General features: G+C 38.5%; 1 protein-coding gene across 1 annotated transcript in view; it reads left to right on the top strand.

Annotated features, from left to right (window-relative positions):
* Nucleotides 1–14,430, top strand: part of CNTNAP4 (contactin associated protein like 4) — a 541,886-nt gene that overhangs the window by 106,366 nt on the left and 421,090 nt on the right. The gene's annotated exons all lie outside the window — the stretch shown is intronic.

Raw genomic sequence — 14,430 nt, 5'->3', positions numbered from 1 at the left:
TTTTTTTCCTACATTGTTTTCGTATAACCATCTCAGCTTATTTGGGAAAATGGAAGTTTAGTCATTGCTGAAATTGTTTGCAAGACTCTAAGAAAAATTCTTAGAACATATTTGGGACAAAAAAGACTTTGGATGAGAGAAAGTTGTGTAGTAGATGCTTTCTCTTTGAGGTCTATTATAGTCGTCACTCTTGCAGCCCAGCCTAAATTGCACTCTCTTGCTTTGGAAGTACTCAGAAAATGTTTCATTTTTGTGAAGAGCTGTTGGACTCCCGGAAGCTTCACCTTCAATAAGATTATTTCTGTGCGTGAGAACAATTGAAGCATTGTTTCTTCAAAATCACTGTAATACACTTCAGAAGCCCTCCTTGTAGAATACTCTTTTATTTGTGTCCCGTCAGCCTTGTGTCCACCTCTCTTTTGTTTCTAAATAATGAGTAGAGTTGGCACTACACAGATAATTCAGAGATGTGTTCTAAACTATCATCATTTTAGAAGTCCTTTTTTAAAAAAAATTATTTCTTTATCTTACTATGATAAAACACACTCACAAGATCTACCCTCTTAACAAATGTTTGAGTGCCTACTCTTAGCATTGTTATTATGAACACAGTGCTGTATAGCTGATCTCTAGGACATTTTCGTCTTACACAACTGAAACTTTATTCACACTGAGCAGTAATTCCCCATTCTCCCTCCCCTAGCTCCTGGCAACTACCTCTCTCTGCTGCCAGGAATTTGACCGCTTTAGATACTTTGCCTAAGGGGAATTGTGCCATATCTTTCTCTCTGTGACTGGCTTATGCCACTTATAACCAGGGCTACTTAGAGAACTTGGTCTCTGGAGGAGATAGCAACCTGTGCACTGGTGGTGGTGGTGGTGGTGATGGGGTGCTTCTGATTCATGGGGTTTGTAATTCAGACCACAGGAAAAACAAAGCATCAGAGAACTGTAGGTAAGTTTTATTCTCCTAAGGATTGTGGAAGAAAGATATACTAAAAGATGTTAGGTCAGACACTTAAAGGTTTTTTCCTATATTTCTTTTTTTTCTTTTCAAACCTTTATTTAAATTCTAGTTAGTTAACATACAGTGCAATATTGGTTTCAGGAGTAGGAGTCAGTGATTCATCACTTACGTACAACACCCAGTGCTCAGCACCAGTGCCCTCCTTAATTCCCATCAGCCATCTAACCCATCCACTCACTTCCTTTCATCAACCCTCAATTTGTTCTCCACCTTTAAGAGTCTGTTATGTGTTGTTTCCCTCTTTTTTCTTTTTTCCTCTTTCTATATGTTTGTCTGTTTTGTTTCTTAAATTCCACATATGAGTTAAATCTTATGGTATTTCTTTCTCTTGTCTTATTTCACTTAGCATAACGCACTTTAGGTCCATCTACATCATTGTAAATGGGAAGATTTCATTCTTTTCTATGGCTGAGTAATATTCTGTCATATACATATATATACGTACACACACACCCCATATTTTCTTTATTCATTTACCAGTTGACGGACATTTGAACTCTCTCCATAGTTGGGCTATTGTTGATAATGCTGCTATAAACATCAGGGTGTCTGTACCCCTTTGAATCAGTATTTTTGTATCCTTTGGATAAATATCTAATAGTGCAGTTGCTGGATCTTAGGGTAGTTCAATTTTTAACTTTTAAAGGAACCTCCATAATGTTTTCCAGAGTGGTTGCACCGGTTTGCATTTCCACCAACAGTGGAAGAAGGTTTCTCTTTCTCCACATCCTTGCCAACACCTGTTGTTTCTTATGTTGTTAATTTTTGCCATTCTGACAGTTTTGAAGTGGGATCTCATTGTGGTTTTGATATTTATTTCCTTGATGATGAATGATGTTGAGCATCACATCTGGGTGTCTGCTTTGGAACAGTGTCTATTCATGTCTTCTGCCCATTTCTTAACTGGATTATTTGTTTTTGGATGTTGAGTTTGGTAAGTTCTTTATAGGTTTTGGATACAAGCCCCTTATCTGATATGTCATATGCAAATATATCTTCTCCTATTCCCTAGGCTGCCTTTAGTTTTCTTGATTGTTTCTTTCATGGTACAGAAGCTTTTTATCTTGATGAGGTCCCAGTAGTTCATTTTTGCTTTGTTTCCCTTGCCTCCAGCAATGTGTCTAGTAAGAAGTTCCTCTGGGCAAGGTCAAAGAGGTTGCTGGCTGTATTCTCTTCTAGGATTTTGATGGTTTCCTGTCTTACATTTAGGTGTTTGATCCATTTTGAAGTTTTTTCGTGTGTAGTGATATTCCTTCCTGCTTTGTCAAAGATGAGTTAACCATATAGTTGTGTATCCATTTCTGGGTTTACTGTTCTGTTCCATTAATCCATGTGTTTGTTTTTGTGCCAGTACCATACTGTCTAGATGACTTCAGCTTTGTAATCTAGCTTGAAGTCCAGAATCGTGATGCCTCTGACTTTTTTTCTTCCTTTTCCTTTTCCCTTTCTTTTTCCTTTCCTCCCCTCCTCTCCTCTTCCCACCCATCCTCTCCCCTCCTCTCCTCTCCTTTCCCTTTTTAAGTTTATTTATTTATTTTGAGAAAGAAAAAGAGCACTGAAGGGGCAGAGAGAGGGAAAGAGAACAGAATCCCAAGCAGACTCTGTACCATTAGTGTGGAGCCTGATGCGGTGCTCAAACTCATGAACCATGAGATCATGACCTGAGCCAGAATCAGAAGTTGGATGCTTAGCTGACTAAGCCACCCAGGCACTCCATGGCTTTGCTCTCCTTTTTCAGCATTGCTTTGGTTATTAGGGTTTTTTTGTGGTTCATTCCAAATTTTAGGGTTTTTTTTTTTGTTTGTTTTTTGTTTCTTTTTGTTTTTGTTCTAGCTCTGTCAAAATGCTGGTGGTATTTTGATAGGGATTGCATTAAGTGTTTTGATTGCTTAGGGTAGTATATTCATTTTAACAATATTTGTTCTTTGAATCTATAAGGATGGAATGTTTTTCTGTTTCTTATGTCCTTTTAAATTTCCTTCATAAGTGTTTGATAGTTTTTAGAGTACAGATCTTTGATTTCTTTCGTTAGGTTTATTATAGGGTCTTATGGTTTTTGGTACAGTTGTAAATGGGATCAATTCCTTGATTTCTCTTTTTGCTGCTTCATTATTGGTGTACTGTAGTTGATTTTATTTCCTGTAATTTTGCTGAATTCATGTATTCTAGAAATCCTTTTGTGGAGTCTTTTGGGTTTTCTACATACAATATTATTTTGTCTGCAGAAACAAATATTTGACTTATTCCTTGACAGTTTGGGTGCGTTTTATTTATTTTTGTTGTCTAGTACTTCAAACACTATGTTGAACAATAGTGGTGAGAGTGGACATCCCTGTTGTGTTTCCGACTTTAGGGGGAAAGCTCTCAGTTTTTCCCCATTGAGGATGATATTAGTGGTGGGTCTTTCATATATGGTCTTTCTGATATTAAGGTATATTCTGCCTATCCCTACTTTGTTGAGGGCTTTTGTCAAGAATGGATCCTGTATTTTGTCAAATGCTTCATCTGCATCTAACGAGAGGATTGTATGATTCTTACCCTGTCTTCTACTAATGTGGTGTATCATGTTGATGAATTTTTGAGCTAGTCCTGCAGCCCAGGAGTAAATTCCACTTGATCATGGTGAATATATCTTTTACTGTCCTGCTGGATTCGATTTTCTAGTGTCTTGTTGAGAATTTTTTGCATCCATATTCATCAAGGAAATTGGCCTACAATACTTTTTTTTTTTTTTTTAGTAGTCTTTGTCTGGTTTTGGAATCCAGGTAATGCTAACCTTGTAGAATGAGTTTTGAAATTTTCTATTTCTGTTTTTTGGAACAATTTGGGAATAGGTATTAATTCTTCTTTAAATGTCTAGTAGAATTCCCCTGGGAAGGCATCTGGCCCTGGATTTTTGTTTCTTGGGAGATTTTTGATTACTGATTCAATTTCCTTGCTGATTATGGCTCTGTTCAAAATCTCAATTTCTATTTCAGTTTTGGTAGTTTATAGGAATTTGTCCATTTCTTCCAGACTGCAAAGTTTGTTGGTGTAAGATTTAATAGATGGAGGCAGAGACAGAGGAAAGAAAGAGACCAAGTTATGGGGCCAAGAAAGCCTTTATTGGGATCTGTGATTCCCAGGTGAGGTTCCGTGACCCCGGGAGTGGGGAATCAGGGAAGTCGCACCTGGTTTGGGCAGGGCAGGGTTTTTTATGGGTGAGGGGGTTCCGGGTTTGATCTTGGGAGAGCAGATTATCAAATAAGGGCATTTCAGGGACGTGGCGGGATTAATAGGTTGCCTCCTCTGTCAGAGTGATGGAAAGCTGGAGCTTCATAATTGGCTGTTTTCAAACTGGTGTGGGACATTCCAGGTCTGCAGGTGAGGGGTGGGGGTCACTGGTGCATGGTGTTTTTCTCTAACCCACAGCAAAATGGCCGCTCAGTCGCCTTCTTAAGGTAACTCTTACAGTTGGCATATAATTGCTCATAATATTCTATGGTTATTGGTATTTCTGTAGTGTTAATTGTGATGTGATCTCTCCTATCTCTTTTATGATTTTATTTATTTATTTATTTTTGGGTCCTTTTTCTTTTTGATACGCCTGGCTAGGGAGTTGTCAATTTTATTAATTCTTCTAAAGAACCCACTTTTAGTTTCGTTGATCTGTTCTACTTTTTTTGTTTCTGTATTCCTTATTTCTGCTCTCATCTTTATTATTTCTCTTCTTCTGTTGGCTCTAGGCTTTATTTGCTGTTCCTTTTCTAGTTCCTTTAGTTATAAGGTTAGGTTGTGTGTTTGAGACTTTTGTTTCTTGAGGTAGGCCTGTATTATTATATACCTCCCTCTTAGAACTGTCTTTGCAGCATCCCAGAAGTTTTGGATTGTCCTGTTTTCATTTGGATTTGCTCCCATGTACTTTTGTAAAAAAAGTTTATTTATTTTGAGAGAGACAGAGACAGTGTGAGTAGGGGAGGAGCAGAGAGAGAGGGAGAGAATTCCAAGCGGGTTATGTACAGATCCCAATGACTATGAGATCAAAACCTGTGCCAAAATCAAGAGTCAGATGCTTACTGACAGAGCCACACAGGTGTCCCTCCATGTACTTGTTAATTTCTTTTTTAATTTTTTGCTTAACTCATTCATTCTTTAGTAGGATATGCTTTAATCTCTGTGTATTTGTGGTCTGACTACAAATTTTTTCTTGTGATAGACTTGAAGTTTCATAGGGTTGTTGGTCTGATAATATGCATGTTATGATCTCCATCTTTTTGTGTTTGTTGAGGGCTGATTTGTGATCCACTATGTGATCAGTTCTGGAGAATGTCGCATGTTTCCATAAAAAGAATATGTATTCTGCTACTTAGGATGAAGTGTTTTGAAATACCTGTCAAGTCTGTTAGGTCCATTGTGTCATCCAAAGCTATTGTTTCCTTGTTGATTTTCTTCTTAGATGATCTGTCTATTGCTGTAAGTGGGGTATTAAAGTTCCCTAACTATTGTTGTATTATTATCAATGAGTTTCTTCATGTTTGTCATTAATTGATTTATGTATTTGGGTACCCCCAATTTGGAAGCATAAATAATTATAATTGTTAGATCTTCTTGATGGAGTGACCCTTTAATTATGTATGACATAATGCCCTTCTTCATCTCTTGTTAACAGTCTTTGTTTTAAAATCTAGTTTGTCTGATATAAGTATGGCTACTCCAACTTTTTTTTTACATCCATTAGCATGATAGATGGTTCTCCATCCCGTCACTTTTGATCTGTAGGTGTCTTTAGGTTTACAGTGAGTCTCTTGTAGGCAGCATATAGATGGTTCTTGTTTATTTATTTATTTAATTCTATTCTGATACCTATATGTCTTGATTGGAGCACTTAGTCCATTTACATTTAGAGTGATTATTGAAAGATAGGAATTTTGTGTCATTGTGTTACCTATGGAGTTGGTGTTTCTGGTGATGTTCTCTGTTCCTTATCTTTGTTGTTTTTGTTTCCCTCTCCCCAACTCCCTCACTCAGAGTCCCCTTTAATATTTCTTGCTGGGGTGATTTAGTGATCACAAGTTTTAGTTTTCATTTGTCTGGGAAACTCTTTGTCTCTCCTTCTGTCTGAAGACAGCCTTGCTGGATAAAGTATTCTTGGTTGCATATTTTTCTCATTCAGCAGTTGAATATATCCTTCCATTTCCATCTGGCCTGCCAAGTTTTTGTGGACAGATCTGCTGCAAACCTGATCTGTCTTCTGTTGTAGGTTAAGGACTACCCCCCTCTTGTTGCTTTCATAATTCTTTCCTTGTCTGTACTTTGTGTATTTTGTGAATTTGATATGATATGTCTTGGTGATAGCTGGTTTTGTTGAATTTACCAGGAGTTCTGTTGTTCTTGGAGCTTGATGTCTATGTCCTTCCCCAGATTAGTACAGTTTTCAGCTATAATTTGCTGAAATAAACCTTTTGACCCTCAGCTTCAGTATTTTTCACAATTTGATCTTCTATATCATTGATTCATTCTTCTGTTTTGTCCACCCTTGTCATTGCATTCATTTGGTTTTGCATCTTGGTTATAGCATTTTTAATTTCAGCCTGTCCTGATTTTAGTTCTTGTGTCTCCACAGTAAGTAGTTTTCTCCTGTCTTCTACACTTTTTTCAAGCCAAGCTAGTATCTTTTTAATTGTTGTTTTAAATTCTAGTTTAGACATCTTACTTCTATCTCTGTTGATTAAATCCCTGCCTGTTACTTCTACTTTCTGTTTTATGTTTTAGGGTGAATTGTTCCATTTTGTTAGTTTGTCCAGAAAACAAAAAGCTAGACCTTAGGTTTGTTTTGGTATGCTTGTTAAAGGAAGCTAGATCCAAAAAAGAAAAGTTAAAAAAAATAGGTAAATGAAAATTAAAAAAACTAAAAAAATAAAAAGGAACCTAGATCCTGTTTACCCTAGAGCTGAAGCTTTGCAGCAACTGAAGCTTTGCAGCACCAGCAGACTTGGTGCATGTGAGAGATTTGTGCTGGTCTTCTGGGGGAAAGGCCTGACGCACTAATTCTCAGGCTGACTTGCCCTAATAGTTATGTATCTGCAGGGCGTGGGGTAGCGGAACTTGGTGTAAACGGCTGTGGTTGCCACTTGGTAGTGCTGTTTACCTCACTGAGGTTGGTTAGTGCTAATGGGCAGGCGTTGGAGGCAGGGGATGGTGTTGCCCCTCTCTCTCCTTCCTGGAGCAGAGAGGTTGCACCTGCCACTCTTAAGCAAGCCTAACAGAAGAGCAAACAGTCACCTCTTTTGTGTCCCTGGCTTTCGTCAGATCCCTGCCTTCACCCTGTCAGTGTCAGAGCTGTCTCCCTGCCAGGTAGCCCAGTACTTCTGTTCTATCTCAGATGTGGGGCTAGATTTTCAAACTCCAAATTTTAGGCACTAATCCTCTGGGGGAGGATCTCCCTGAACTTTTGCCATTTTCTAGCCAGTCCCAGGAAAGTCACATGACTGTGCAGCTTTCTGGAGTTGATGGCAAAGTGGAGCACAAAATACCAAGCCCTGCTGCGCTCAGCCAGTGTCCCCGCTCCTACGCCTGGGAACAGTGCATCTCGTTGGAACCATCCATTCTTGTGTCCCCAGATAGGCCTTGCTGCCTCTCCTGGTTGCAGTCCCAAGCAAGGGAAGCATTTCTCCTCGTGCAACTCATTGGCTTCTCAGACCACACTGTCTGCTCCCGGATCTCCACTCTCCTTCCCCACAGAAGCGTTCCAAAGCTGAACATGACTGAGGTAGTGGCAAAATTCTAAAACTGCAGATTTTGCACTCAGCTGCTTATAATACCTGTGGTAGTCTCCGTAAGCAGGGCTCCCTCCCCTCTGCGGCACCTGTGGTTCTTATCTCCCCCAAATCAACTCTCCCCAGCTCCTACCTTCCTCCACATCAGTTTTTTTTTTAATTGTAGACTTGCAGTTTTGTTTTCTCAGTTCTCAGATTGATTTCTTGGGTTTTCAGAATGATTTGATATTTATCTAGTTGTGTTCCAGGGATGAGGCAAGCTTAGGGTCCCCCTACTTCTCCACCATCTTAACTCTTCTCCCCATACTTAATTCCATTGTATGTTTGCTCTACTTGGTGGTATCCATGATTTAGGTGGGGGCATTTTCTTTGATGAGGTGGTTCACAGACAGAGGACAGGATATTTATTAGATCTGTTTGGAAGTGGCTGGACGTGGCTCTGTGTATGAAAAATATTTCATGGCTTTCTTGATTTCTTATATTCTTTGCTCTGTATTTTTAAGAGTCAATCATAAATTTTTCAATTTATGTGTCCTTAGTCCTAATCCTTCTTCAGTAAAGAAGCCCTGTGGACCTATGAGACTTCCTTCGGACACAAGGAAAATGTGATATAATTACTCTCAACTCTTCATAAGATGCCTTCACCCAAGTGCATTTGACATGAAATGATTTTTAATTACAGAATATAATTACATAGCTATGGTTTTACTCCTCTTTCTTTACCACACAAAGCAAAGATATATCCTTATAAATGGCCAATCATTTTTTTGTGAATGCATTGCTGTGAAATTTTTATTTTTCCTCCTCAGCTATATTATTTCCCTTTCTTCTGACATGGTTGATTCCCCTGGAAATATGTCTTAGTTACATATTCATGAACATTCCTTTTTTTAGTTACTCTTAAAATGATTTTTAAAATTTTTCTTTATTTTTGTTTTATAAAATTTAAAGTAGAACTACCATATGATATGGCAACCCCACTTTGGAGCATATATACAAAAGAGTTGAAATCAATATCACAAAAAGTTATCTACACCTCCATGTTCTTTGCAGCATTATTCATAATAGCTAAGATATGAAAACAGTAAGTCATCCATTGACAAATAAATGGATAAGGAAATAATGGCATAAACACACCATGGAATATTATTTAGCCTTAAAAAAGAAATAGTGAAATATGTGAGAACATGGATAAAACTAGGGGACATTATACTATGTGAAACAAGCAAGCTGCAAACAGACATACCCTGCGTGGTTCCACTTCCATGCGGCATCTGCAGTAGTCAGCCATGGGCAGAGAACGGAATGGTGGTTTCCAGGGGCTGCGGAGAGGGAGTTGTTCAAGGAGCATAAAGTTTCAGTTATACAAGATGAATATGTTCCAGACATCTGCTGTGCATCATAGTGCCTATGCTTTTCAATTCATGTTGTGTGCTTTATTTTAATTAAAAATTTTTTTTTTTATTTGTGAGAGACAGCGTGAAGAGGGGAGGGTCAGAGAGAAGGGGAGACACAGAATCTGAAGCAGGCTCCAGGACTCGAGCTGGCTGTAAGCACAGAGCCTGACACGGGGCTCGAACCCACGAAATGTGAGATCATGACCTGAGCCGAAGTGGGACGCTTAACCGAGCCACCCAAGTGCCCCTTGTGTGCTTTAATAGATGTTAAGAGAGTAAATTTCATGTTTTCTTCCCACAAAAAAACAAACAAAAAGACCCCCCAAAAGAATACAAGGAAATTTTGGGTGGTGGATAGATATGTTTAAGTAACTTTGTTGTGACAGTCGTGTCACAGAGGTATGCATTAGCTCTAACTAATCAAGGTGCATATGTTCAAGGGGTGTCTGGTGGTTCAGTTGGTTAAGCATTCAACTTTTGATTTTGGCTCATGTCATGATCTCATGGCTTGAGATTGAGCCCTGCATCAGGCTCACTCTGACAACATGGAGCCTGGCTGGAATTCTCTCGCTTCCTCTCTCTCTGCCTCTCCCCTGCTCATTCTCTCTCTCTCTCTCTCTCAACTTAAAAAATGTATACATGATATATGTACAATTTTGTTTACTAATTATACCTCAAATTTAAAAACTAAAATTAAGCCAATCAATTTTTTCTTTATAGAGACTTACCTATCTTTTTTACCATCATTTTTTTTTTCATTTTAGAGACAGTGTGTGCAAGCAGGGGAGGGGCAGAGGGGGAGAGAGAGATGCCTAATCTGGTCTGACACTCAGCACAGAGCTCAAGGCAGGGCTTGATCCCACAACCTTTGCCTGAGCCAAAATCAAGAGTTGGACACTCAAGGGTGCCTGGGTGGCTCAGTTGGTTAAAGCCTCTGCCTTCGGCTCAGGTCATAATCTCATGTTTGTGGGTTCAAGCCCCGTGTCAGGCTCTGTGCTGACAGCTCACAGCCCAGAACCTGCTTCCAATTCTGTGTCTTCCTCTCTCTCTCTGCCCCTCCCCCTCTCATGCTCTGTCTATGTATCAAAAATAAATAAAATAGTAAAAAAAAAAAAAAAGAGTTGGACACTCAACCGACTGAGTCAGCCAGGCAGCCTTCTCTTCTGCCTTCTTTGAAATCTTTTACTACTTTCAAATACATCCCCCAGAGCTGTGTTGATTTATTGAAATGTGTTGCTTACATGTGTCTATGTTTGCTTCTCTTTACGTCCCTCTTCTGGAGGATACAATCCCATCTGGAATGTTCAAATGGAATGTTTTCTTCTTTGCTCTTTTTACTACAGTTAAAAAAAGTTTTTTTTTTTTATGTTTAATTTTTTGGGAGAGAGAGAGACCAAACACAAGTGAGGGAACGGCAGAGAGAGAGGGAGACACAGAATCTGAGGCAGGCTTCAGGCTCCTAGCTGTCAGCACAGAGTCTGGCACGGGGCTCAAACCTACGAGCTGTGAGATCATGACCTGAGCTGAAGTTGGACGCTTAACTGACTGAGCCACGTAGGGCACCCCTAGACCATTCACATTTAAAGTGATGATTGATATAGTTGAATTAAATCTACCATATTTGTAACTGTTTCTATTTGTTGCCTTTCTTTCATTGCTTTAATCTTCCCTCTTTTTCTGTCTGGTTTTAACTTTACCTGATTTTCCCCACTTAAGTTTTTTAAATTTTTGTTTATTTTTATTAATTTTTTGATTTATATCCAAGTTAGTTAGCATATAGTGCAACAATGATCTCAAGAATAGATTCCTTAATGCCCCTTACCCATTTAGCCCATCCATCCTCCCACAGTCCCTCCAGTAATCCTGTTTGTTCTCCATATGAGTCTCTTGTGTTTTTGTCCACCTCCCTGTTTTTATATTATTTTTGCTTCTCTTCCGTTATGTTCATCTGTTTTGTATCTTAAAGTCCTCATATGAGCCAAGTCATATGATGTTTGTCTTTCTCTGACTAATTTTGCTTAGCATGATACCCTCTAGTTCCATCCACAAAGTTGCAGATGGCAAGATTTCGTTCTTTTTGATTGCTGAATAATACTCCATTATATATATATGCCACATCTTTTTTATCCACTCATCCATTGATGGATATTTAGGCTCTTTCCATACTTTCACTGTTGTTGATAGTGCTGCTATCCCTACCTTGTTAAGGGCGTTTATCAAGAAAGGAGGCTATATTTTGTTAAATGCTTCCTCTGCATCTATTGCGAGGATAATGTCCTTGATCATGTTCTTGTCCTTTCTTTTCTTGATGTGATGAATCACATTGATTGTTCTGTGGATATTGAACCAGCTCTGCATCCCAGGTATAAATCCCACTTGGTCATAGTGAGTAATTTTTTTTTGATGTATAATTGGATTCAGTTGGCTAATACCTTGTTGAGGATTTTTCCATCCACGTTCATCAGGGAGATTGGTCTATAGTACTCCTTTTTAGTGGGGTCTTTGTCTGGTTTTGGAATCAAGGTAATGCTGGCTTCATAGAAAGAGTTTGGAAGTTTTCCTTCCATTTCTATTTTTTGGAACAATTTCAAGAGAATAGGTGTTTAATTCTTCCTTAAATATTTGGTAGAATTCCCCTGGAAAGACATCTTGCTCTGGACTCCTGTTTTTTGGGAGATTTTTGATTACTAATTTGATTTCTTTACTGGTTATGTGTCTGTTCAAATTTTTACTTTTTCCTGTTTCAGTTTTGGTAGTTTATACGTTTCTAGTCTATATGTCCATTTCTTCCAGATTGCCCATTTTATTGGCATATAGTTACTCATAATCTCTTACTATTCTTTTTATTTCTGCTGTGTTGTTTGTAATCTCTCCTCTTTCATTCTTGATTTGGGTCCTTTCCTTTTTCTTTTTGATCAGACTGGCTAGTGGTTTATCGATTTTGTTAATGTTTTCAAAGAACCAGCTTCTGGTTTCATTGATATGGTGTTCTACTGTTGTTGTTTTGTGTGTGTGTGTGTGTGTGTGTGTTTGTTTTTGTTTTGTTTTTTTGGTTTCATAGCATTGATTTCTTCTCAGATATTTATTATTTCCTGTCTTCTGATGGTTTCTGGTTTTATTTGCTGTTCTTTTTCCAGCTCTTTGAGGTATAAGGTTAGGTTATGTACCTGAGACCTTTCTTCCTTCTTTAGAAAGGCTTGGGTTGCTATATATTTCCCTCTTATGACTGCCTTTGCTGTGTCCCAGAGGTTTTGAGCTGTGGTGTTATCATTGTCATTGGCATCCATGTACTTAATTCCCTCCTTAGCTTCTTGGTTAGCCCATTCATTCTTTAGTAGGATGTTCTTTAGTCTCCAAGTATTTGTTATCTTTCCAAATTTTTTCTTGTGGTTGATTTCAAGTTTCATAGCATTGTGTTCTAAAAATATGCATGGTATGATCTTGATCTTTTTGTACTTGTTGATTACACTTGAGTGCTGATTTGTGTCCCAGTATGTGGTCTCTTCTGGAGAATGTTCCATGTGCACTGGAGAAGAATGTACATTCTGCTGCTTTAGGATGAAATGTTCTGAATATATTTGTTAAGTCCATCTGGTACAGTGTGTCATTCAAGGCGATTGTTTCCTTGTTGACTTTCTGTTTAGAAGATCTGCCCATTGCTGTAAGTGGGGTGGTGAAATCCCTACTATTATGGTAATATTATCAATGAGTTTCTTTGTGATTGATTTATATATTTGAGTGTTTCCACATTTGGAGCATAAATGTTTATAATTGTTATGTCTTCTTGGTGGAATGACCCCTTAATTTTGATATAATGTGCTTCTTCATCTCTTGTTACAGTTTTTATGTTAAAGTCTAGATTGTTTGATACTCTGGCTTTCTTTTGGTGACCAGTAGCATGATAGATGGTTCTCCATCCCCTTACTTTCAATCTGAAGGTGTGTTTAGGTCTAAAGTGGTAACTTGTAAACAAAATATAGATGGATCTTGTTTGTTTTTAATCAGTTCTGTTACCCTGTGCCATTTGATTGAAGCATTTAGTTCATTGATGTTTAGAGTAAGTACTGATAGAGGAGTTTATTGCCATTATGTTTCTTGTAGAGTTGGAGTTTCTGGTGGTGTTCTCTGGTCCTTTCTATGTTTTTTTTTAAATTTATTTTTGAGAGACAGAGAGAGACAGTGCAAGCAGGGGAGGGTCAGAGAGAGGGGGAGATACAGAATCTGAAGCAGGCTCCAGGCTCTGAGGTAGCTGTCAGCACAGAGCCCGATGTGGGGCTTGAACCCATGAACTGTGAGATCATGACCTGAGCTGAAGCCAGACGCTCAACTGACTGAGCCACCCAGGCGCCCCTTCTCTGGTCCTTTCTAGTCTTTGTTGCTTTTGGTCTTTTTTTCCCTCCTGTCTTTTCTCCCCTCAGAGAGTCCCCCTTAAAATTTTTTGCAGGGCTGGTTTAGTGGTTACAAACTCCTTAATTTTTGTTTGGGAAACTTTTTATCTCTCCTTCTATTTTGAATGACAGCCTTGCTGGATAAAGAATTCTTGGCTGCATATTTTTTGATTCAGCACATTGAATATATCCTGCCACTCCTTTCTGGCCTGCCAGGTTTCCGTGGATAGGTCTGGTGCAAACCTGATTTGTCTTCCTTTTGCAGGCTAAGGACTTTTTTCCTTGCTGCTTTCATGATTCTTTCCTTGGCTGAGTATTTTGTGAATTTGACTATGATATGCCTTGTCAACGGTCGGTTTTTGTTGAATCATGTGGGAATTCTTTGTGCTTCCTGGACTTTGATGTCTGTGTCTTTCCCCAGGTTAGGAAAGTTTTCTGCCATAATGTGTTCACATAGCCCTTCTACCCCCTTTTCTCTCTCTTCATCTTCTGGAGCCCCTATGATTCTGATGTTCCTTAAAATTTTTTTTAAATGTTTTTATTTATATTTTTATTTATCTTTTTTGTTTTGTTTTTTTTTGACAGGGAAAAAAACGTTTTTTAATTATGTACTCAATCCATTTGGTGTATTTCAAAAGGCGCAATACTTTTCTTCATTTATCAGTGAAAGAAGTTAGAAATTAACTTCAAAAAAAATCAGCAAATGGCAAACAGATTTCCTTGAAAGTCACAGTCACATCTAGAGTGCGTCCCAGAAAAGAGGAGGGGCGAGACAGGTCCCACCCGCTGTCATGAGTTTCAGCAAGTACTAGACCTACTCGAGGGTGGAGAGAAAAGGCAACTTTCAAAAAGGAGTATGTTAT

Source organism: Suricata suricatta, chromosome 16, assembly GCF_006229205.1.
Source record: "Suricata suricatta isolate VVHF042 chromosome 16, meerkat_22Aug2017_6uvM2_HiC, whole genome shotgun sequence".
Classification (NCBI taxonomy): Eukaryota; Metazoa; Chordata; class Mammalia; order Carnivora; family Herpestidae; genus Suricata; species Suricata suricatta.
The sequence above is the reverse complement of the archived record's forward strand: the minus strand, read 5'-3'. Positions and strand labels throughout refer to the sequence as shown.